We start from the raw sequence: 22,799 nt of genomic DNA, 5'->3' as shown, positions 1-22,799 counted from the left end.
ATATCAGGAGCCCCAGAGCGTGAAGATAAACCACCCTCTCCGTGTAACACATCCCCAGCAAGCTTACCTTCTCTGACTAAATCCAACCTAGCAGTCTGTAGTGCTATGTTTGCCTGCTCTGTCCGACGCCGCAACCGTTCAATTTCAATTTGCTTCTCTACCTCCAGCCTATGTCTTTCCGTCCCATGTGATAACTGCAATAGCAACAGCTCTTTTTGCTGCTCGAAAGTCAAATTTCCTGCTGGAACTAAAAGTGGCTCCGCTGCTAGTGCCTGACCAAGTCCCTCCGTCTTTGCCTCCATCACCCCTTTCGCCACTAACCGCAGCTTAAGCGTAGCCTTCACACTGTCTTTACGTTTATCCCTAAGATCACCCAAACCAATTTCATACTCGTCTGCAATTTTCAACAGCTGCCCCTTAGTGCAACGATCCAGAAAACCCTCACTTGGGGCAGCAATAAATTCCTCTATCCCTGCCATTTTTCAAAAACAAAAGGGAAAATGTTAGCCCAAAAGTAATGAAACAAAAGGAGTTGGAGATCCCAGCCAAAAAGAACAAAAGAAGGGTCAGCACAGGGCCAGCCACGCAATGGGCCGTCGGACCACGCACTTTCCCCACTAAATAAGAAAAACCAAGGTAAACCTATAACCAAACAAAACCGATAACAGGACTACCGGCAGTCTTCAGCTCAAACTAAAGAACAAAATTAACTTTCCTATTCAAAACTGCATCTCCCAAACACAGGGTACACTGGACATCACCATAGCTGATGCCATGCACTCAAATCCCCAAATCATTTAGGGCACCAAACAGCCTGAAACAACTCAAACCTTGGACAAGCCGGGCTGCACGGCCATGACAAAGAGGGAGACGCAACACCAGGAAAGTCAATCAAAAATGGTTTTTATTAAATAATACCAAATAATAAAGCTAAAAGAAGAACCTTAATTAAGTATGGCGTGTGTAGTCAGTAGATCAGTGGTGTAAGTGAGTGCATGCGGGAAACAATGTGGGTGTATGTGTGTAAGGTGTAAAACTAAAGCAAAACCAAACCACAAACAAAATGCTGCCTCAGGGATGAGAGAGAGGGGAGAAGTGAGCAGCCAGAGCTTTTTAAAGGCTCATTGAGCACAGGTGCTGCCACTTCTCTGATGACCCTCAGCTCCTCCCACTGCCACCTGTAAGGGAGAAGACCAGCCACAAGGCAGGAAGGTAAAGAGGGTCGTCACAGACCCTCTTTACCTTTATATTTATATTTATATATATATATATATATATATATATATATATATATATATATATATATATATATATATAGTGGGCTGTGAATGAGATAAAATGCTTCTGCAGCAAAAACACAAAAGTACTCTGTTTTACCAATGACATGGTGTCTGTAATCACAAAGAAGAGCTCTCAACATACACACAGGAGCCCTTGTTGTGAAGCAACAATCGGAGGTATTAAAGCAAGGCTTCACTGACCTGATGAACAAAGTTCAATGCTTAAATACTGAGTTGTTTTTCAGTGGACCACCTAAACAGATGGCTCAAAGTTGCATGTGCTTCTCAATCAATTAACTTCATTGACAATTTCAACACATTCTGGGGTCGCAAGCCTCTTTTTAAGGCAGGTGGCTCCCGTCTGAACAAGGCTGGAGGACAGTTGCTAAGCAGCAGGATTTTTTTATCATCTACATCACAAACAGCCAGCCCCCGTCAAGAAGAACAACAGGCAGGATGTTCCAAAACAACCGATGAGAAAACGCTGTGGTTTTTTGATTGATTGATTGATTGAAGAATTTATTAGGAGAGTTGCATAGGATCAGGTACAGTTTCATGACAGTACAGATTCGCTGATACAAAGTCAACTAAAAGGCATTATTCCAAGAAAGCATTACACTTGTTTACATTGGAGACCTTTTTTTAACTCATGTAACATTGAATGACAAACAAAAAAAAAAAAAAAAAAAAACAAGAAACAATAATCAGAAGGAACAGCGGGATGTGCAGTAGAGGCTTTGATTATTCCCAGTTACGAGTAGCAGCCTCCTGTAGGTGGCTTTTTAGGGCAGACTTGAAGGAGATTAGGGACTTGCTCTCTTTTATGGCTGTCGGTAAGGAATTCCACATGTTGGTAGTATAGGATGCAAACGAATTTGAACCTTTCTTGGAGTTAACCCTGGGCTGAAAGTGATTTGTGGAGCTGCCTCTAGTGTTATGGTGGTGAACATCTTTTACATTTTGAAAGTATTTAGACAAGTACAAGGGTATTTTGGAGGTGTAATGTATCTTGTACACCAAAATCAATGAAAGAAACTGTACTCTGTCGGCTACCAGGAGCCATCCCACGCTGAGCATATGGTTTGCTGTTAGGTGAGCCCGAGATGGAAGATTGAGCAGAAGCCTTATTAGTTTGTTTTGAGCTGTCTGGAGCTTGGTTTTCAGAGCCTTAGAGGCGTCACGGTACCAGACATGAACTCCATAATCAAAGTGAGGTTGAATGAGTGCCCTTGCCAAAATCTTCAGTGTGTCTCTACCAACTAGAGGGGCGATCCTATACAAGAATCGGGTTCGTTGGTTGACTTTTTTGACTACCCTAGCAGTCATTTTTTCACTGGAGAGATTTGCTTCTAGGATGCAGCCCAGATAGGTGATTTCAGTTTTGTTTGTGATAACATTGTCACCCACTTTGATTATGAAGTTATCAACCTTGCTGAGTTTAGGAATTGACCCAAAGAGGATGGATTCTGTTTTGCCCAAGTGTATGGATAGTTTGTTGTCATTGAGCCAGGTACAGATCTTGTTTAACTCGGAGCTAAGAGCCTTTTCTACCTGCAACCTGTCCCTGTCAGAGACAAGGAGAGCCGAGTCATCCGCGAACAAGAACAAGTTGCAGTCACAAGCAGATGCCATATCATTAACATAAATTAGGAACAATAGAGGTCCCAGTATGCTTCCTTGAGGGACACCACAGGTTATTGGGAGGGGAGGGGACAAGGTACCGTTTACCTCAACCATCTGTTCTCTCCCCACCAAATAAGAGTGTATCCAGCTCACTGCATTGTCGTCAAGGCCAATAGCTCCAAGTTTGTCGATGAGTATAGAATGATTTACGGTGTCAAAAGCCTTCTGGAGGTCCAGCATGACCATGCTGCAATATTTGCCCGAATCAACCTCACGTTTGATGCGATCATTCAAATAAAGCAGGCATGTGTCAGTGGAATGAGACTCTCTGAAGCCAGATTGGAACTCATAAATCAGTCTATTCTCCTCGAGATATCTTGCAACCTGTTCGTAGACAATTTTTTTTCCATTACTTTCGAAATGGATGGTAGAATTGAGATGGGACGGTAGTTGCCTGGGTCTAGTTTTCTCCCCTTCTTGTGCAGGGGTTTTACTTTAGCTAGTTTGAAATCTGATGGACAAACACCTTGTTTGATAGCTAGGTTAAAAATATGGGTAATTATAGGAGTGATGGTGACAGCTGCGTCTCTGAGAAATTTAGCCGGGATGGTATCGTGGCCTGTGGCCTTGTGTGTGGGGAGAGTACTCAGTTTTTTGAACACCTCGTCAGTTGTCACAGCGGCAAGTTTAAAATCACCTTTGCGTACCCCTAGTTTATTGTAGTGATTGTTGATGTGCTCAATGCCATACCGTCCAGAAGGGGCGGAAAGTTTGCTAACCAGTGAAATGGCTATGGTGGTGAAATAAATGTTAAGACATTTAGCTACTTCAAACTTGTCTGAGATATAGCCGAGAGCAGTTTTGAGGTTTATATTTTGGTACACTGTTTTGAGTTTGGAGCCTAAGCTTAGTTGGTTGTTGAGTAGTTTCCATAGCTCTCGTGGTTTGTGTATGTTTTCTTCTACATTGGCTTTGATGTAATCTGCTCTGGCAGCATTGACTAAAGCATTGGTCTGGTTTCTAAGTTTTTTTGCCTGTGTATCGATCTGTTCATAGCGGGTTTTGAGGTCAATACTCCAGCATTTGTTGAGTTTTATCTTGCATTTGCGTAGCTGAGCATATTTCTTATCTCTGCATTTCATTGAATTTTGAATTTCTGAATTCATCCATTCCTCAGATCTGATTTTGACCCTGACCGTTCTGAGGGGTGCCTCGCCATTTAAGACGGACAAGAAAATGCCTTTAAAACTCAGCCATGCTTCATTGACCTGTGAGGGGGTACACGCAAAGACAGAGGACCAGTCTGATTTAGCCAGTTTGTTATTGAAGACCTCGCTATCATAGGTCTTGAGGTTTCTAATTACAATTGTTTTTTGGCCCTCAGACTTGGACTTCTGTTTTTTGCGGGTACAGAAAATCATGTAATGGTCACTAAGACCGCAAACAATAGTTCCAGAGGAGGCGATCATGGCCTGGTCAGATGTAACAACGAGGTCTATGATAGTTTGAGAGGTCTCACACACCCTGGTGGGCTGCTTAATGAGCTGGGTGAGGGCATGGTCGTAACAGAGCTTAGTGAGGGCTTTAGACATGGGAGCATCTCCACGGGACATGTCTGTGTTCCAGTCCCCGAGAAGATGCATTTCCATGTTGTCTGTCCTCACTAAGCTCTCCTCAAACAGGTCATAGAAATCGCTCTGGACAGGAGGTCTATATACAGAGCAATACAGTACATTTATAGCACGTTCAAGAATCACCTCCACCCATACAGTTTCTAGAGAGCTGTGGTGTAGATCTGGGCAGGTTTTAAACTTAACATCGCTATGAACATACATGCAAACTCCACCCCCTTTACTGTTTCTATCGTTTCTAATGGCTGTGTAGTTGGCAATTTCGATCTCAGCGTCAGTGATAGAATCATCAAGTTTGGTCTCAGAGAAGGAGAGCATGTGAACCTTACCATCTTTGAACCATTCCCTGATTTAGTTAAGTTTGGCACCATGGTGGGCCAAGAGTCCATTGATGTTAAGGTGAATAGCATGTATTCCACTCCTGAAGATAGTGGACATGGAATCAGGTGTGTAGTATTTGTCCGGTTCAGAAGGTGTCGGTGGGGAGATGGGGGTGGGGTGTCGGGGGCAGTCGTTGTCCTCCGTGAGCCACAGAGGAAGAGTGGAGTGTCCAGGTGATGGGGGGTCGTTGTAGTCCAGGGGGTGAAACAAAGGGGTTGATGGGTTGCCAGGTAGAGTGGGGAGGGGGGTGTCCGGTAGGTGAGAGAAGAGCGTGTTTAGGCGGGGGGAGGAGGGTTGGCTATTGTTCACGGTTGGGGTGGAAGCTAGCTGGGGGGCTGGGGGGAAGTTGGTGTTGAAATCAGCCCATGCATTTGTCGATCCGTCTCTGATGGCTGCTATCAAAGCCTGGCCTTCGCTGACTCTAGTAGTTCCGGGTTGCGTTGACGCTGTGCCCTGGAACTCCTTTGTCGCGGCGCTTGCAACTCCGTTGTTGTGGGGCTGGGGAAGCAAAAGTGCCTCCCTTGCAAGGCGTGCTGTTGTTTGTCTGGTGGTAACGGGTCCTGGGTTGAATTGGATGTCTCCTGAGAGTAGTAAACAAAGGACAATCGTGGTTCGTCTGTCCATTTTACCAGTCAGGGGCTTGTTCTTTCGCTCCGGGTTCGCTGTTAGCGATGAGTGGATAGCTGCGGTTCCATAGCCGAGATGTTTAGTTTCTGTCCCACGGTGTAGGTAGAAATCATTGTGTGATTCCACCAAATCACGTGCGTATTCTTCCTTGTCCATACGATGTAAATTCCATCCTGAATTAAGATACAAGTCGGTAATCCAGAGGAGTAACAGGAGAAACTGCAAGAAAAAGCCTTGCTTTGTTGTTGTAGTTGTAGTGCGTGAATAGGTGTGGGGGTAGCAGCAGCAGGAGCGAGCAGAGGTGTGACCTACCCCTCCCATAGCTGGAGCTGAACTGAGGTGTGGTGACAACGCTGAGATAAGGACTGACCACGGAGAACAGAGTCAGAGAGAAACTGCAGGGTCATCACCTTATCCTCACTCCAACAGGGGGAGTCTCCCCCAGCCCCAACAGGAGACCTCAAACCCTCACCCCCCCAGAGCCCACCCAGCTTTCCCTCTCCAGGCAGTCAGGACTCCCCACTTCTGGAATTCACTGACAGGATGAAAACCCTTGTAAATATTGGAATCCAGCTAACACCATGCCAAAATCCTTTATTTAACCCCCCACATCACCCAACCCCTCCTAAACCACCACCTCGGAAACAGCGGCTAAACAAAAGATAGGTAATAGGATGATAGGTAACAGAAAAGGTATCACACTGGTGAGAAATGAAAAAAGTTCAATTAAATCTGCCAACCTGTTGAGTATACCGTGTCATCCTCGAAACTCCAACTCCAAGATGGCTGCTGAGTAGTTGCACTCTGCTGCTTGGCTGCTTGGCCTGCCAATCCATCAAAAATCTGGAAAATAGTTTGACATCTATAAGTTTAAACTACATTTTCTTCTTTACAAGAGAGAGATCTTTCAACTGGAATGATTATTTTCTGATATTTTTGAAGTTTTTTGGCTTTTTTGGTAACAGGCCGCAGTGAGTTGACATACCAGCAACATTGGGTTACCTGGAATATCTGCAGGAAAGTGGGCTTTTTTTGTGTAGTTTTGCTTTTCCAAGTACTTTCATAATCAACTTCAGACATGGCTTCAAAGAAAGACATGGAGGAGGTCAAAAAATCTCTGAACTTCATGTCAGAAGAATTGAGTAAGGTGGCAAGACAACAGATCGGCCTACTGGATTTAATGGAGGAAGTAAAACAACTCAAGACCATGATGCAAGAAAAAGACAAGAAAATTGAAGAGCTGGAAAGAAGAGTGGATGATCTGGAACAGTACACAAGGATGGATGACCTTGTGATAACTGGACTTGAGACAACCCACCGCACCTATGCACGGATGACAGCAAGTGACAAGGAGGGTGAGGATGCACCAAGAGGTGAACTACACACACTTGAGCAGCAAGTCATCGACTTCTTCAACAAAAAAGACAACCCAATAGACAGTCGAAATATAGCTGCCTGCCACACTTTACCTCCAAGACAAAACAACAGGTCCAACCGGCCCAACAGGCCTAACATCATCATTCGCTTTGTGAGTAGAAAACACAAAATTGAGGTGCTAAGGCAGGCCAAAAATTTGAAGGGCACAGGGGTATATGTGAATGAGCATCTCACAAAGAGAAATGGTGAAATTGCAAGACAAGCAAGAATCCTGAAAAAGGAAAAGCGAATTCAAGACACTTGGACAAGGAACTGCAAGATAATGATACGACTTAATGGCACACCAGAACAGGCTAAAGTGATAACTGTCAGAGACATAAAAGATCTTGATCAATACAAATGAAAGTTATGAACAATATTATAAAGAGATGGTATAGTGGGAAATGTCAAAATGTGATTTTGATTTTGTTGTTGTGTTGTGAAATACCGGTATATGGTGAAATAATTTATGTGAGTGACAAATATGGTTAAAAATGTGTGAATACACAGATTTTAATTCTTTTGACCTTCAAGGTCACAAGCTTTATGATTTAGAAAATGACATTGATCCAGAGGTCCACTTTTACCGAAACATTGACATGAACTGTGAATATTATTCAGAAGATAAGTTTAATTCCAGTATGAAAATGGAGGCATTTTCAGTTATTCATTTTAATAGTAGGAGTCTCTACAGTAACTTTTCCAAAATTAAAGAATATCTTCATTTGCTTAAACAAAAGTTTAGCATAATAGCAATATCAGAGACCTGGTTGAATGATGAAAAAGAACTGCAGGATGGACTAGAGGGTTATGAAATGTTTTGGCAAAACAGGGTCAGTAAAAGGGGAGGAGGTGTTGCCCTGTTTGTGATAACTGCTTTTAAATGCAAAGTGATTGGGGATATGACCACTGTTATTGACAATTTGATGGAATGTATGACCATTGAAATTGAGATTGAAAGATCCAAAAATATATTGATTAGTTGCATTTATAGAACACCAGGTTAATGTATTGACCAATTTAACAAGAAGATTTCTGAATTATTTGAAAAACGTAATAAGATGACTTTGGTTTGTGGTGATTTTAACATTGATTTGCTGAAATCTAATGATCATACGAAAACCACAGAATTTGTTGATCTGATTTAGTTTAGTTTGATTTTATATCCATTAATTGTGAAACCTAGCAGTATAACTAAGGATACTGCAACATTAATTGATAATATTTTTACAAATGTAACTGATGTCAAGACAACTAGTGGACTATTAGTGACCGATGTGAGTGATCATTTGCCTGTTTTTGCAGTGTTGGAGATGGAGAAGAAGTTAAAAGTGAGAACACAGACACAGACCAGTAATTTAGCTAGAATAAAATCACCAGAGGCAATTATGGCACTTAGGGCGGACCTTATGAATCATGATTGGCAGGAAGTTTATGTAGCCAATATCAATAATTCATATGAGGCATTTTTGGATACATTTTTGTCACTTTATGACTACCATTGTCCATTGAAATAATATAGACAAAATCCTAAAAAGAATAGAAAACCATGGTTTACAAAAGGTCTGGAAAAAGCTTGTAAAAAGAAAAATAGGCTTTATCGGGATTTTAATCACGCACAGGACAAAGGAAAAGGAGGACAAGTACAAAAAATATAAAAACAGATTGACATCCATTATGAGATTGTCAAAAAAAGATTATTATGATCAATTGATGCAAAAACACAGAAATAACATAAAAGCTACCTGGAGTGTGCTTAATGATATCATTAAAAACCGCAAGAAAAATTATTTTCCAACATATTTTGTAAAAAATGACAATTCAATTATTGAAAATACAGAGGAAATTGCTAATGAGTTTAATCATTTTTTTTATTAATGTAGGCCCAAATTTAGCAAAGAAAGTTAGAGATGTTGACAATGATTATGATTTTGCATTTAACAGCAGCAATTCAATGTTCCTCGGTGGTGTATGTGAGAGTGATGTACTAGAAGTGGTCCGCAAATTTAAGAATAAGAAATCCACCGATGATAATACTATTGATATGACACTTATAAAAGATGTAATGGACTGTGTTCTCAAACCATTTACTTATATATGTAATAAATCTTTTCAAACAGGTATTTTTCCTGATAAAATGAAAATGGCTAAGGTGGTTCCAATCTATAAAAATGGTGACAAACATATTATATCAAATTATAGACCTGTGTCATTGCTACCCCAGTTTTCAAAAATACTTGAAAAACTGTTTGTAAATGGGCTTGATGATTTTATTGAGAAATATGAGTTATTGAATGACCATCAATATGGATTTCGGAGTAATCGGTCAACTTTTTTAGTAGTAATGGAATTTGTAGAAAATATAGCAACAGCTATAGATAAGAAACAATATGCAGTAGGTGTTTTTGTTGATTTAAGTAAAGCGTTTGACACAATTAACCATTCCTTACTTCTGCAGAAATTGGAGCATTATGGCATAAGAGGTGTTACACTAAACTGGATAAGAAGCTATTTAAATAATAGATTTGAGTATGTAAAAATAAACAATACTGTGTCACATTTCAGAAAAGTATCCTGTGGTGTTCCACAAGGGTCTGTTTTGGGACCAAAGCTATTTATATTGTATTTAAATTATATTTATACAGCATTGAATAAGTTGAAATTTATTACATTTGCAGACGATACAAACTTATTTTGTTCAGGACCAGACATTAAAGAATTGTTGAAAACAGCAGAGAGGGATTTGATCATGTTAAAAGAATGGTTTGATACCAATAAATTATCATTAAATGAAAGTAAAACGAAATTTATGGTGTTCGGTGGTGCTAGAACTAATTGTGAAATTAAATTGAATCTAAGTGGAGTTGAAATTGAAAGAGTATATGAAACTAAATTTTTGGGAGTAATTATAGATCATAAACTTTGTTGGAAGCCACATATATATCCATTAATTGTGGATTTGTGGATGAATTTCTGCTTAATTATATTAAGCAGAAATTGTCTAAATCTATTGGTATAATTTACAAAACAAGGGATCTGTTGGATAAAAAATGTCTGTACATACTGTATTTCTCTCTTATCATGCCATACATGTCATATTGTGTGGAGGTTTGGGGGAATACGTATAGAACTTATATTAGTCCCTATAGTTAAACTCCAGAAAAGAGCTGTAAGAATAATAAATAAAGTTTCTTATCGTGACACTACTAATAAATTATTTGTAGAGTCATGCATATTAAAATTCATAGATATTGTATATTTAAAAACATTAGAAATTTTGTTTCGAGTTAAGAATAATAGCCTTCCTGCTTGTTTTCAGCATTTCTTTAAATTAAGAGAAACAAATTATAATTTAAGAAGGCTGTGGGTCTTTGAAAGATGTCGTGTGAGGACTAATTAAATTAGATAAGACTAACTTAAATATGGATGTGTTTCATTTTTGGGAGTCAAATTATGGAATCAACTTAGTGATGAAGTGAAACTGTGTAAATCTCTGTTGAATTTTAAAAAAATATTGAAAAGTAAAATAATTAAGGATTACAATGCTAAATGATTGGAGTATAATTTGGTTAAGCAGAACAATTTAAAGGGAAATTTCTCTTTTTGTTTCTTTTCATATTGCAGATAATCTGGGTTTTCTGTTGGAAAGTACAGGGTAGGCAAATATAAGCTTTGGCTTCAGCCTATTCCTTTTTCGGTTACAGAGTTTATTATTATTTTTTGTGTGAAACTGATGAGTGTAAACTTGTATGAAAGTGTTTTGTCATTTACACACACACAGTTTGAATTGCAAATAATGTAATGTAACCGAAATAAACAATTCATTCATTCATTCATTCATTCATTCATTCAAACTCACCAGTGTCTCCTGTTAAGGATTTTTACATTTACATTTAGCCCTTTTAAATATTAGGTCTCTGGTTGGCAAATCTTTCTTAATCAAGGATTTTATTAACGAGCGCAAACTTGATTTTATGTTTTTAACTGAAACTTGGTTAAGTCAGGATAATAGTTCTTATTAAGTAAATACCCCAGAATTTTAGTTTCTTTAGTGAAGCAAGAATACATAGGAGAGGAGGCGGAGTTGCCTCTCTGTTCAAGGACAGCTTCCAATGTAAGAAAGTGTCTTATGGTCAATTTGATTCCTTTGAATATGTTGCCACTCAGTTAAAATCCCCCTGTCGAGCAATCTTAGTGACCATCTACAGACCGCCCAAATATGATGCAAGGTTTTTTGATGAGTTTGCCAAACTACTGTCAATTATGTGCATGGATTTTGACTGTGTTGTTTTAGTGGGTGATTTTAACATTCATGTTGATAATCCCAAAGATGGGTGTGCTGAGGAACTTTTAGATATTCTGGATAATTTTGGGCTTTCCCAGCATGTCACAGATTCAACGCATAACACGTTTTAGATTTAATTATTTCCAAGGGTCTTAATATCTCAGAGGTTGTGGTGAACGATGTTGCTCTGTCTGATCACTACTGTGTATTGTTTAAAATGACCACCATTGCCAATCCTATGAAAGGTGAAGCAGATGTAATCAGAAAGCGTTATATAAACGACAACACCTGTGCATTATTCAACAAGGGTTTTGCACCATCACCAACCCTTCCCTCAGTTCTAGTTGATGACCTTGTTAACAGTTTCAGTTCCAATGTTATGACTGTTGTTGATTCTATCGCCCCAATTAAGACTAAAGTTCTGTCAGGGAGGAAAAAGTCACCCTGGAGAAACGCCACACTGGTTAAAGAACAGAGAAGGATATGTAGACAAGCAGAATGCAGGTGGTGCAAAAACAAACTCCAGGTATATTACAACATTTATAAAGAGAGTCTTCGCAACTATAACCAGAAACTGAAGAATGCAAGGCAATCGTTTTTTTCAGATATTATCGATAGAAACAGTAATAATTGCTCACACACTGTTTTCTGTGGTAGACAGAGTGACAAACCCCACAGTCTCAATCCCCCTGAACTGATGTCTGAAAAGGCATGTAAGGACTTTGCTGCCTTTTCACAAACAAAATATTACAGATAAGACAGGCAATGTGCTCCACCTCAGGAATGATAACACTCTGGCCTTCCTATCTTGTAGTAAAGCTTGGACAGTTCAGCCCCTTAGATCATACAACCCTAACGGAAACGGTTTCAAAATTAAAGCCCACAACATGCTGTCTTGATATTCTGCCTTCAATCTTTTTTTTAAACAGTTTTTGACTGCTTAGCTCCGGATGTATTGCAGATAATGAATACTTCTCTTCAAACAGGCCAGTTTCCTGCTTTTATGATGCAAAACAATTTTTTTAACCCATTTCAGTCTGGATTTTGGCCACACCACCGAGACTGTACTCATTAAAGTCTTAAATGATATTCATCTGAATAATGATGCAGGCATATCCTCTGTTGTGGTATTACTGGATCTCAGTGCTGCATTTGACAGTTGATCATAACATACCACTCAGCAGATTGGAAAAGTGGGAGGAATTTATCGGCACTGTGCTTCAATGATTCAAATCTTACTTGCAAGAGAGGGCCTTTTTTGTGTCAATTGGAAACCATGAGTCTGAGAGAATTAAGATCACATGTGGGGTTCCTCAAGGGTCTATTCTCGGACCGCTTCTATTCAACATCTATATGCTACCCCTAGCTCAGATTATGGAACATCACAACATTTCCTACCATACTTATGCCGATGACACACAACTCTATATTTCAGTGTCACCACATGACTACAGTCCCCTGATCTCATTGAGTAACTGTATTCATCAAATCAATGAGTGGATGTGCCAGAATTTTCTCCAGCTAAATGCAGAAAAGACAGAGGTGATCATTTTTGGCCCTAAAAATGAAAGGGAAAAGATCAGCGCTCACCTTGGCTCCATGTCATTGACAGCTACGAATCAAGCCAGAAATCTTGGTGTAATTATTGACTCAGACCTGAACTTCAACAGCCATCTAAAGTTTATCACTAAATCTGCCTATTACCACCTAAAAAATATTGCTTATATGTATATATATATATATATATATATATATATATATATATATATATATATATATATATATATATATATATATATATATATATATATATATATATATATATATACAAGACAAGATTATTATTTAGTCCTTTGCTCGACTTGAATATACCTGATATTTGTTTTTAGAATGAGGTCTGTGGTTGGCATCAGACCAATAGAGATATTTGGTTTTGTTACAGAAACGTCAGTAAAAAACCCACTCCTTAATAAAGAGGCCCTAACAAGTGGCTACATTCATTATGTCATTGGATCTTTTTTTCTTTCAAAAACTTTATTGCACAATGTGAGTGTTCAACACAACTTTATATGTATGGATAGTACTTTATAGGTTGCATTTTTTTGCTGCAAGCACCATATAATTAATTAATTTGCCAAACAAAATGTATAATAATAATATTTTTTTTTTAAACGTGCTGTTTTGGAGCAAGCAATCATTTCTGGGTTGTCTCACAAAAACAAGGGGGTGCCGAAATTCAAAGAAAAATAAATGTGTAATCCCCTGGGCAACATACAAGCCATTGGTTTACTCCATAGCTGCGCACTTGGTAACCAGCATAGCAACGACAGAAAATGTAAAACTGTAACAATTGTATCCCAAGACCTGAAAGATTAATCGCAATAACTAACAAACCAAAGATCATATACAGCAATTGAACGGATATTATGTCATTTCAATGTATATTTCTCGCTAGAAATGTGATCAAAACGCTTTTATGTGTCAAAACTACCTGAAAATAATGCATTTTCCACTGTGAAAGACAAGGATGGCCGCCATGTTTTTATTTTTACAAGGCAGTTGCGGGCAGTCACATGACAGGCCAATAGAAAATAATGGGAAGGACTTCCGGTGTAGCGACTAATGGACTAGGACGTGTTTTTTTGAGCTCCTGCAACAACCTTTAAAAATATCTATTTTTGGTACAGCTTTTTCATCTTCCTTCGGTTTATTTTTCCCGACCTTCATTATTTTACTTTGGCCCCGTATTTTTGCCGACCAAAATGCCTCCAAAACTCAAAACATCCGCACCACCGCCGCGGCCCTCTCCGCACGCAGCATCCCCGCCTCGTGGTGACCCCCCGTCCAGCCTGGCCGAGGCCGCCGGGGCCGCTCCTTCACACGACTTTAAGGCCGAGCTGCTCGCATCACTCCGCGTTGAGATGGCGGCTGTTTTTAAAGCGGAGCTTCAGGCTGCTTTAACTGAAAACCTGTCGAGCATCAAGACTGAGCTGCAAGCGGTGAAGTCGGAATTATCAAAAAGCATTACAAACATCCAGTCTGATGTGCGCGCTCTGAAGAACACCGTGGTTGAAATGGAAACATCTCTTTCATCCTGCACCGATGACATCACAACCTTACAGGCTAAAGTGGAGCATCTGTCAGCTGAACTGATGAGGCTGGATGGTAAATGCGAGGATCTGGAGGCGAGATCCCGGCGCAATAACATACGGATCGTGGGAATTCCTGAAGATTTTTCCACCTCTTCTGCTGTTACGGATATTCCCTCTCTGCTCAAGGAGGCTTTCAGCCTGGAGAAGGAGCCTCTCCTGGACCGGGCGCACCGCACCCTCCAGCCGAAGCCGAAGCCCGGAGAGCGCCCTCGTCCCATCATCGCCCGTCTGCACTATCATACAGACTGTGTGGATATATTGCGCCGAGCCAGGGCTCAGCAACGGATTACGTGTGGAGAGTTGACTTTTTCTGTCTTTCCCGACCACACCCAGAAGACGGCCCGTGCCCGAGCCGCCTTTAATGACGTCCGCCGCCGGCTCCGCGAGATCCCGGGGATCCGCTACGGTCGGCTGTACCCCGCCCGCCTCCGCATCACCCACAACGGCGCAGAAAGGGAGTTCAGGTCGGCAGAGGAGGCCAGCGCTTTCATCACGTCGCTCAAAGTCTAGTTGAACTTTTTTCAGTTCATCAGTGTCGGTTTTTTTTTTTTTTTTTTTTCTCTCTCCCATATATACACGGTATGTGGTTTTCAGTTTAACTTGGTCGTGATTGGTTGTACCTCTCTGTTAATGTTGCTGGGCTTGCAGGAGCTCAACACGAAGCTTGTTAGTTATTATCTTGTTAGTTATGCTTAAAGCCGTAAGTGTTCTTTTCAGGGATCTGACTCCTTCTGGAGTTTGCACTGGGTTCTCCATCGTTTGGGGATGGGGTCGTTGTAAGTGCAATTGGGGGGTGGGGGGTGGGGGGTTCAGTAGGTTAAGTTTGTTGTTGTTTTCAATTTTCCCCCCCCTTTTTTTTTTTTTTTTTTTTTTTTTTTAATTTATTTATTTATTTTTTATTTATTTATTTTTCTCCCCCTTTTTTTTTTTTTTTTTTTTTTTTTTCTTCTTCTTTCCTCTTTCTTTCTCTTTCTTTCTTTCTTTCCTCCCTCCATCCCTTTCTTTCCTTTCCTTCCTTGGGGATCCGCATTCGGTACATCTCTATCTTTAGGAATTTAACATATGGCCACTAATACTGGTACTTCTGTGAGGTTGTTGAGCTGGAATATTAAAGGCATGGGGAGTCCAATTAAGAGATCGAGAATATTTGCTCACCTGAGACGTCTTAAAGCTGACTTAGTGTTCCTTCAGGAAACCCACATGCGCACCAAAGACCAGGTCAGACTTAAATGTCCCTGGGTTTCTGAGGTGTTTCACTCTGATTTCAACTCTAAGGCCAGGGGGGTTGCTATATTAATTGGTAAGTCAATGCAGTTTTCAGCATCTAAGGTGATTTCAGACAAAAACGGCAGATACTTAATTGTGGCGGGTACGCTATTTCATATTCCCATATTATTAGTTAATATATATGCCCCCAATTTTGACAACCCACACTTTATGAACAAGCTTTTTGAATGTCTCCCCTCATTGAACGACAGTCTTCTTATAATTGGCGGGGATATGAACTGCGTAATTGACCCCAAACTAGACCGCTCCAGCCCACGAAATCTGACTCCTTCTTCAATGTCGAGGTCTCTTTCAGATTTTGTGTCCAAGAACGGTTGCACCGATCCTTGGAGATTTTATAACCCTTGTACCAAAAAATATTCCTTCTTTTCTCAGATGCATCAATCTTTCTCTCGGATTGATTATTATTTTATTGATGCTAAACTAATTCCCAAAGTACTGTCTGTTGATTATCATCCTATTGTGATCTCCGACCACGCTCCTCTTTCTTTGGATATTCAGTTCTCTTCACAGCCACGCTACTCAACATCTTGGAGGTTCAATACATTACTTCTCTCAGATGATAAGTTCACCAATTTTATTACAACTAAAATTGATGATTACATCTCTATAAATCAAAATGATATGGAACCAATTTCATCTTCACTGCTGTGGGAATCATTAAAAGCATATTTGCGGGGACAAATTATCTCCTTCTCTGCTCACTTGAATAAGTCCCGGAAAGCCAAATTACAAGAACTCTCTATTAAGATCACAAAATTGGACCAACAACTTGCTACTTGCCCCTCTCCCAGTTTTCTTAAGCAACGTGTCGATTTACAGACTGAATTTGATCTCCTTACCACTAATGACACAGAGCGACTTCTCTTACGATCACGCTCCGTATATTATGAACATGGAGACAAGGCAAGTCGGCTCATGGCTCATCAGTTACGTCGCCAGGCAGCCTCACGTATGATCCTTCAGATAAAAGATTCATCAGGCTCATTGCATCAGGATCCCACCGCCATTAATTCTGTCTTTCACTCATTTTATTCCTCTTTATATACGTCTGAATCTCCATCTGGCTCCACTGAATTGAATTCATTCTTAGATAGCCTCAACTTTCCTGTTATAGGCTCCGATGCTGCTAAAAATCTTGACTCGCCATTAACGGTAGAAGAAATTAATCTCGCTGTGAGAAGTATGCAAAATAACAAAGCTCCTGGCCCTGATGGATTTCCAGTGGAATTTTTTAAGAAATTTCAGGATAAATTGTCCCCTTTATTGCATGCTGTTTATAAGGAATCACTGGAACATGGCACTCTCCCTCCCACTTTAAGGCAAGCCTCCATAAGTCTCCTCTTAAAAAAAGATAAGGATCCAACTCTCTGCGGCTCATACAGACCTCTTTCGTTAATAAATGTAGATGCTAAGATCCTTGCTAAAGCCTTGGCTTATCGCTTGGAGAACATTGTGCCAACTATTGTCTCAAATGAACAGACAGGATTTGTTAAGGGGCGACAGTTATTCTTTAATGTGCGGACACTTTTAAATATTATTCACTCTAAAACTGTCACCACAACACCTGAAGTCGTAATCTCAGTCGATGCTGAAAAGGCATTTGATAGGATTGAATGGGACTATTTATTTACTGTACTGAAGAAGTTTGGGCTGGGGAATGGGTTCATTTCTTTGATTCGTCTCCTTTACACGTCTCCACAAGCAAGCGTTTCCATTAATGGCATTCAGTCCAATTTTTTTACTCTAGCCCGTGGCACCAGACAGGGGTGTCCCCTCTCTCCCCTATTATTCGCACTAGCTATAGAGCCCCTGTCAATCTTTCTGAGGTCCTCCCCCACTTTTACTGGGATCTCCCGATTGGGAACAGAATATAAGCTGTCACTTTACGCTGATGACTTACTGTTATATGTCTCGGATCCTGTCCTCTCCATTCCTTCAATTTTATCTGCTTTCCAGAGATTCGGGTCTTTCTCAGGCTATAAAGTGAACGTATCTAAAAGTGAATGCTATCCCATTAATGACTCAGCAACACAGCTCGTACAGTCAGATATCCCTTTTAAGATTAGTCCTTCCGGCTTTAGGTATCTTGGGATCAACGTAACCAGAACGTTAAGCTCTCTTTTTTCTGCTAATCTCTCACCTTTAATGTCTACAATTAAATCTGACCTCCATAGATGGAAAAGCTTACCTCTTTCATTAATTGGAAGAATTAACGCAGTTAAAATGAATATTTTGCCCAAATTTCTATTTCTGTTCCATTGTCTTCCACTTTTCTTACCAAAACACTTTTTTAAAAATAATTGATCAAACTATTTCTGACTTCTTATGGTGTGGGAAGGCTCCTAGAATCCGCAAATCCACACTTCAGAGATGTAAATTCAATGGCGGACTGGCACTTCCCAATTTTCAACTGTATTATTGGGCAGCACATATTCAAAAAATTTCATTTTGGTTCAAATCGGTGAATATGCCATGGTGTAAATTGGAGGCACAGTCATGCATTTCATCTTCTTTACCTGCTCTACTTACCTCATCTATTCCATCCAACCTCTCTGTCTTTACAAATAATCAAGTGGTTCACTCCACACTTAAAATTTGGTATCAATTTAGGAAACACTTCAAATTTAAGTCAGCATCTACTTTAGCTCCATTACTGAACAATCATTTATTTCGACCTCCGCTTACAGATTCAACCTTTCTCATATGGCATAATAAGGGCCTGAAAAGTTTTGGAGATCTTTACAAGGATGGTATCTTTCGCAGCTTTGCAGATCTCTCAGGTGAATTTAATCTCCCGCCTTCTCATCTCTTTCGATACTTTCAGATTAGACACTGCGCTAAAGCTTTGTTTCCAGTTTTTCCATCCTCTCCGCCGACTCTACAGTGGGAGGTGCTTTTAAGCCATGATCCACTTCAAAAATCACTGATCTCTAAGGTTTACGATGACCTTCTGTCTTTCGATCTCTCTCCAGTTATTAAAGTTAGGGCTGTCTGGGAAGATGAACTGGATCTAAATTTGGAGGATGACTGGTGGGACGCTGCTCTTAAAAAAATTTACACAAGTTCATCCTGCGCTCGTCTTACACTTATACAGTTTAAAGTACTGTTTAGAGTCCACTTTTCTAAAGCTCGACTCTCACAGATCTATCCCAGTGTCACTGACGAATGCGACAAATGTCATGCCTCGTCCTGCAATTTAACCCATATGTTTTACTCTTGCCCACTACTTTCTCGCTTTTGGTCGAATTATTTTGACACCATGTCAAAAATACTCTCGGTGAATATAAAAGTCTCCCCCCATGTTGCCATATTCGGGCTCCCAGAGGACCATGGCCGGTTTACTTCAAACCAAATAGACATTTTGGCTTTTACTTCCTTACTGGCAAGACGCCACCTTCTTCTCCACTGGAAGTCGACTAAGGCTCCTTCTAGTACCCAGTGGCTCAACGACACCATGTTTTTTCTGAAGCTGGAAAAGATTAAATATTCACTGAAGGGTAGTTGCAACAAATTTTATAATAAGTGGCTTCCCTTTCTTACATTCTTCCACTCTCTCCAGTCCCTGCCTCCTGATTGACGGATCCCCCCCCCTCCCTCTCTTCTCTCATTCCTCTCTTTCTTCCTCCTTTTTATTTATCTTTTTATTTACTTTTCTTTTGTTTTTGGGTTTTTTTTTTTTTTTTTTTTTTTTTTTTTCCCCTTTTTACTCATCTATTTTTTTAATTCATACTGTTTAGCTTAAATACTTAAATATTACTTATATATAAGAATATAATAATTTTCGTGTATTTGTCATTGTTTTGTGTGGATTTTTTGTTCTGTTCTTAATCCCAAAAAAAAAAAAAAAAGGAGGTAGACTGTATATCTTTTTTGTTTATTCATGTTCAACTGTGCCTTACCCCCTAATAAAAATATCAAAACAAAAAAAGAAAATAATGGGAAGAAAAAACGTGAACATGTCACAATTTGAGAGGCTTTATTGAGAAACTAATATGTTTTGTACTGTGGATAATTGTTGCTATTTCACATTTTGATGGGAGGATTGGTGGCTGTGGTCTCAGGAGGCTGATTCTCTGTGTCTTCATGTTCTCTTGTTCACTCGAACCACAGTCAGAGGAGGTCTGAGCCTCATGTGAACACATTCTTCTAACAGTGTAAACACAGCATGTCCTGGATACTGAAGGAGCTTCTACATAACTGACTTCCTCTATATACAAAAGAAGACATTTATTAATGCAGAAACCGTCATTTTAAACGGCAACAACAAGTGACACTGTATTTCTTCTTTCTCTTGAAACGTCCACCTTATCCCACCTCTGTTTGGATGTGTGTGGAACCTTTTATCTTCCATGTTTTCTCATTGTCATTGTTTTTGTAATATGTTCATGTTCTAAATAAAGCTAGAAAACAATCTGATATACAGTAAGGGTGTTGTTTTTTAATGGTGATAAGATGAGGTTTATTGAAATGATAAATTCTGCAGGTAAAACGTGTTTTTCATAGATATCATGTGCCTGTTTGTTTTCATAGGAGCAGAGGATAACGTTTCCAATTTCAAGTTGCAGCTTGAGACATGTGGAAACACATGTGAATGCCAGGTGTGAACAGAGGCTCAGAGCTATCCACTAGAGATCAGATCGCTCAGGACAGATTCTAAAAATGGGTATAAACTGAGCCAAAACTCTAAACTCAGGAAAGCATATTTATCTGTTGTTGGGCGTCGCCCATGTGAACTCTGAACTTATAAAATGTATGAACACTTTGTGAATGTGTATATTCAACTTTGAAACGGCTCAGCTGAAAATCGGCTGTAATGTGCCTCCAAAAATGGCCGACCTGAACTACAACCCCCAGCATGCCTTGCGTGGGGGGTCAAAGGTGGGGGATCAAAACGCAGTGCTGCGCGTTCATCACCCCTTTTTTTTCCTTTATTCAACTGGCGGGTCAGGACGTCTTTCTGGCTCCGGGCCAAAGGGACCACGCCCCCCCCCCCCCCCCCAAAGGGGGGGATCTGCAGCGTGGTCTGGTCGGAGGATCAGCGAGGACCCGCGGCGCAGACAGCGCCGGCTGCATCTCTTTCCTTCTCCACTTCATCTCATCCGAGCGGGATCTTTTGGCTCCGAACAAAGATCCCATCTCCTTTTCTCCCCCCGGCTGGGGGGAGGGGTAAGGCCCGCATCGGACCGGGCCCGCTCCGTTGGACCCACGGTTGAAGCGGCGGTCCCCCGGGGAGGCTCCGGCTTCCACTAAACTCTGTCCTCTAAGTTCACAGATCCGAGCTTCCGACGCCCACGCGCTCCCGGCAACCAGATCGGGACACAGCTGCGACTGAGCGCTCAGACTGAACCCCCCATCCCCGCTACAAGCCCCTGTCTGCTAACCGCGCAGGGATCGGGCACGGACGGCCGGCGTCTCGCCGGCGTGAGCTCTCCCGGGGCCCGGACGGCCGCGCGTCGGCGACCGGCGCGCAGGGAAGCACGGCAAGGAGAGACCGGTCCCCCCGCCGCGCCTAGGAATGCGTGTGAGCCTCCGTTTGGTCCGGAACCACGGCCCGGCACGAGGCGGCCCCGCCGCTGTCTAATCCGTTTCAGGGGAAGGGACGGCCCCAGTCGACAAAACCCGCAGGCACCCGATCCGGATCCCAGGCGAGACGTGAGCCCATGAGCAGCAGATCAGTAGGACTAAGAACGGTTCAGAACTGTGTGAAGTCGGGATCCTTGTTTATCAGTAACTTAAGAGCGTTTTCAGAGCTAAATCTGTGTTCAGAGCTGAGATTACATCAGCATCATTATCAGGACTGTTGTCATTAATTTGTAGTCACTACTTTTTGCTAGTCATTCATGCTTTAAAGCGCCGTTTCGCCAGTTGATCACGGTTTAAACACCGGGATCACCATCCGTTCTAATTGCACGTGGCGTGGTTACAGTTCCGCCATCTTTAAAATACTACAGGAGCCCGGCTCCTTTTAAACACTGCAATATTTTAAACCGTACATGTTCGTGATATCATTTTTATTATTGCTTTGATTTCTTTTTTTTTTTCCATGCATTTAACTTTCATTTCATTTTATTGATTGTTGTTTTTCTAGTTAATTAATTGTTTTATAATACTTAAGTTCTGCCATCAGGTTTATTTGGGGTGTTGCGTTTATCATCTTTTTGACACCTGTATGTAAATAAATCCTGGTTGATTTTTAATGAGTGGTTGTTGTTATTTCATGCAAGATTTGGTCACAAATTGATTTGTTTAAGCAGAGCCTAGTGTTCGGATATCACGCCTTCATTGTTATTCTGTAAGATATAGTAAAATTTGCTGTTCTGCAGGATAATTCAAATCATATGAGACTGATTTTCTGCTGTTTAGTTATCAATTTCCCCCGGAGTAAGGCATCGGGGGTGGTGCCCCTACGAGAATTATTATCATTTTGATAATACGATTTGATAAATAGTCAACTTTATTAATTATTAATAATTATTAATAATATTCATTAATAGCCTTGGATAACTAGTCAGCTTAGCTACCTGAGTTGCACAACACTGTCATGTTCTGATACTCAAACAAATAATAATAATGTCATTAATGAAAGTCAGGTTGTGATATTGGCATCTTTATTTCAAGTGTTAATCATGAAAAGACCAGTCATGATCACAAAACATAACATGAAGACCTTAATTAAAACCTATTGAAAAAAAACTAAAAGAATAAAATGATTGAAAGACAGATTAAAAAGATCTGGCTAACACTGTTACACAAAATACCAAAAAAAGCTCAACACATAACAGCAAGATCTAATAGCTGTCAATCACAAATCAAAAGCATGTCAAAACATTGTTCTAGTGATGAACATACAGTGCCTTGCGAAAGTATTTGGCCAACTTGAACTTTGTGACCTTTTGCCACATTTCAGGCTTCAAGCAAAGATGTAAAACTGTATTTTTTTGTGAAGAATCAACAAGTGGGACACAATCATGAAGTGGAATGAAATGTATTGGATATTTCAAACTTTTTTAACAAATAAAAAAACTGAAAAATTGGGCGTGCAAAATTAAGCAGGCCCAAACCATGATGCTGCCACCACCATGTTTGACAGTGGGGATTGTGTGTTGAGGGGGAT

This window comes from Cololabis saira, chromosome 20 (genome assembly GCF_033807715.1).
Source record: "Cololabis saira isolate AMF1-May2022 chromosome 20, fColSai1.1, whole genome shotgun sequence".
NCBI lineage: Eukaryota > Metazoa > Chordata > Actinopteri > Beloniformes > Belonidae > Cololabis > Cololabis saira.
The sequence above is the reverse complement of the archived record's forward strand: the minus strand, read 5'-3'. Positions refer to the sequence as shown.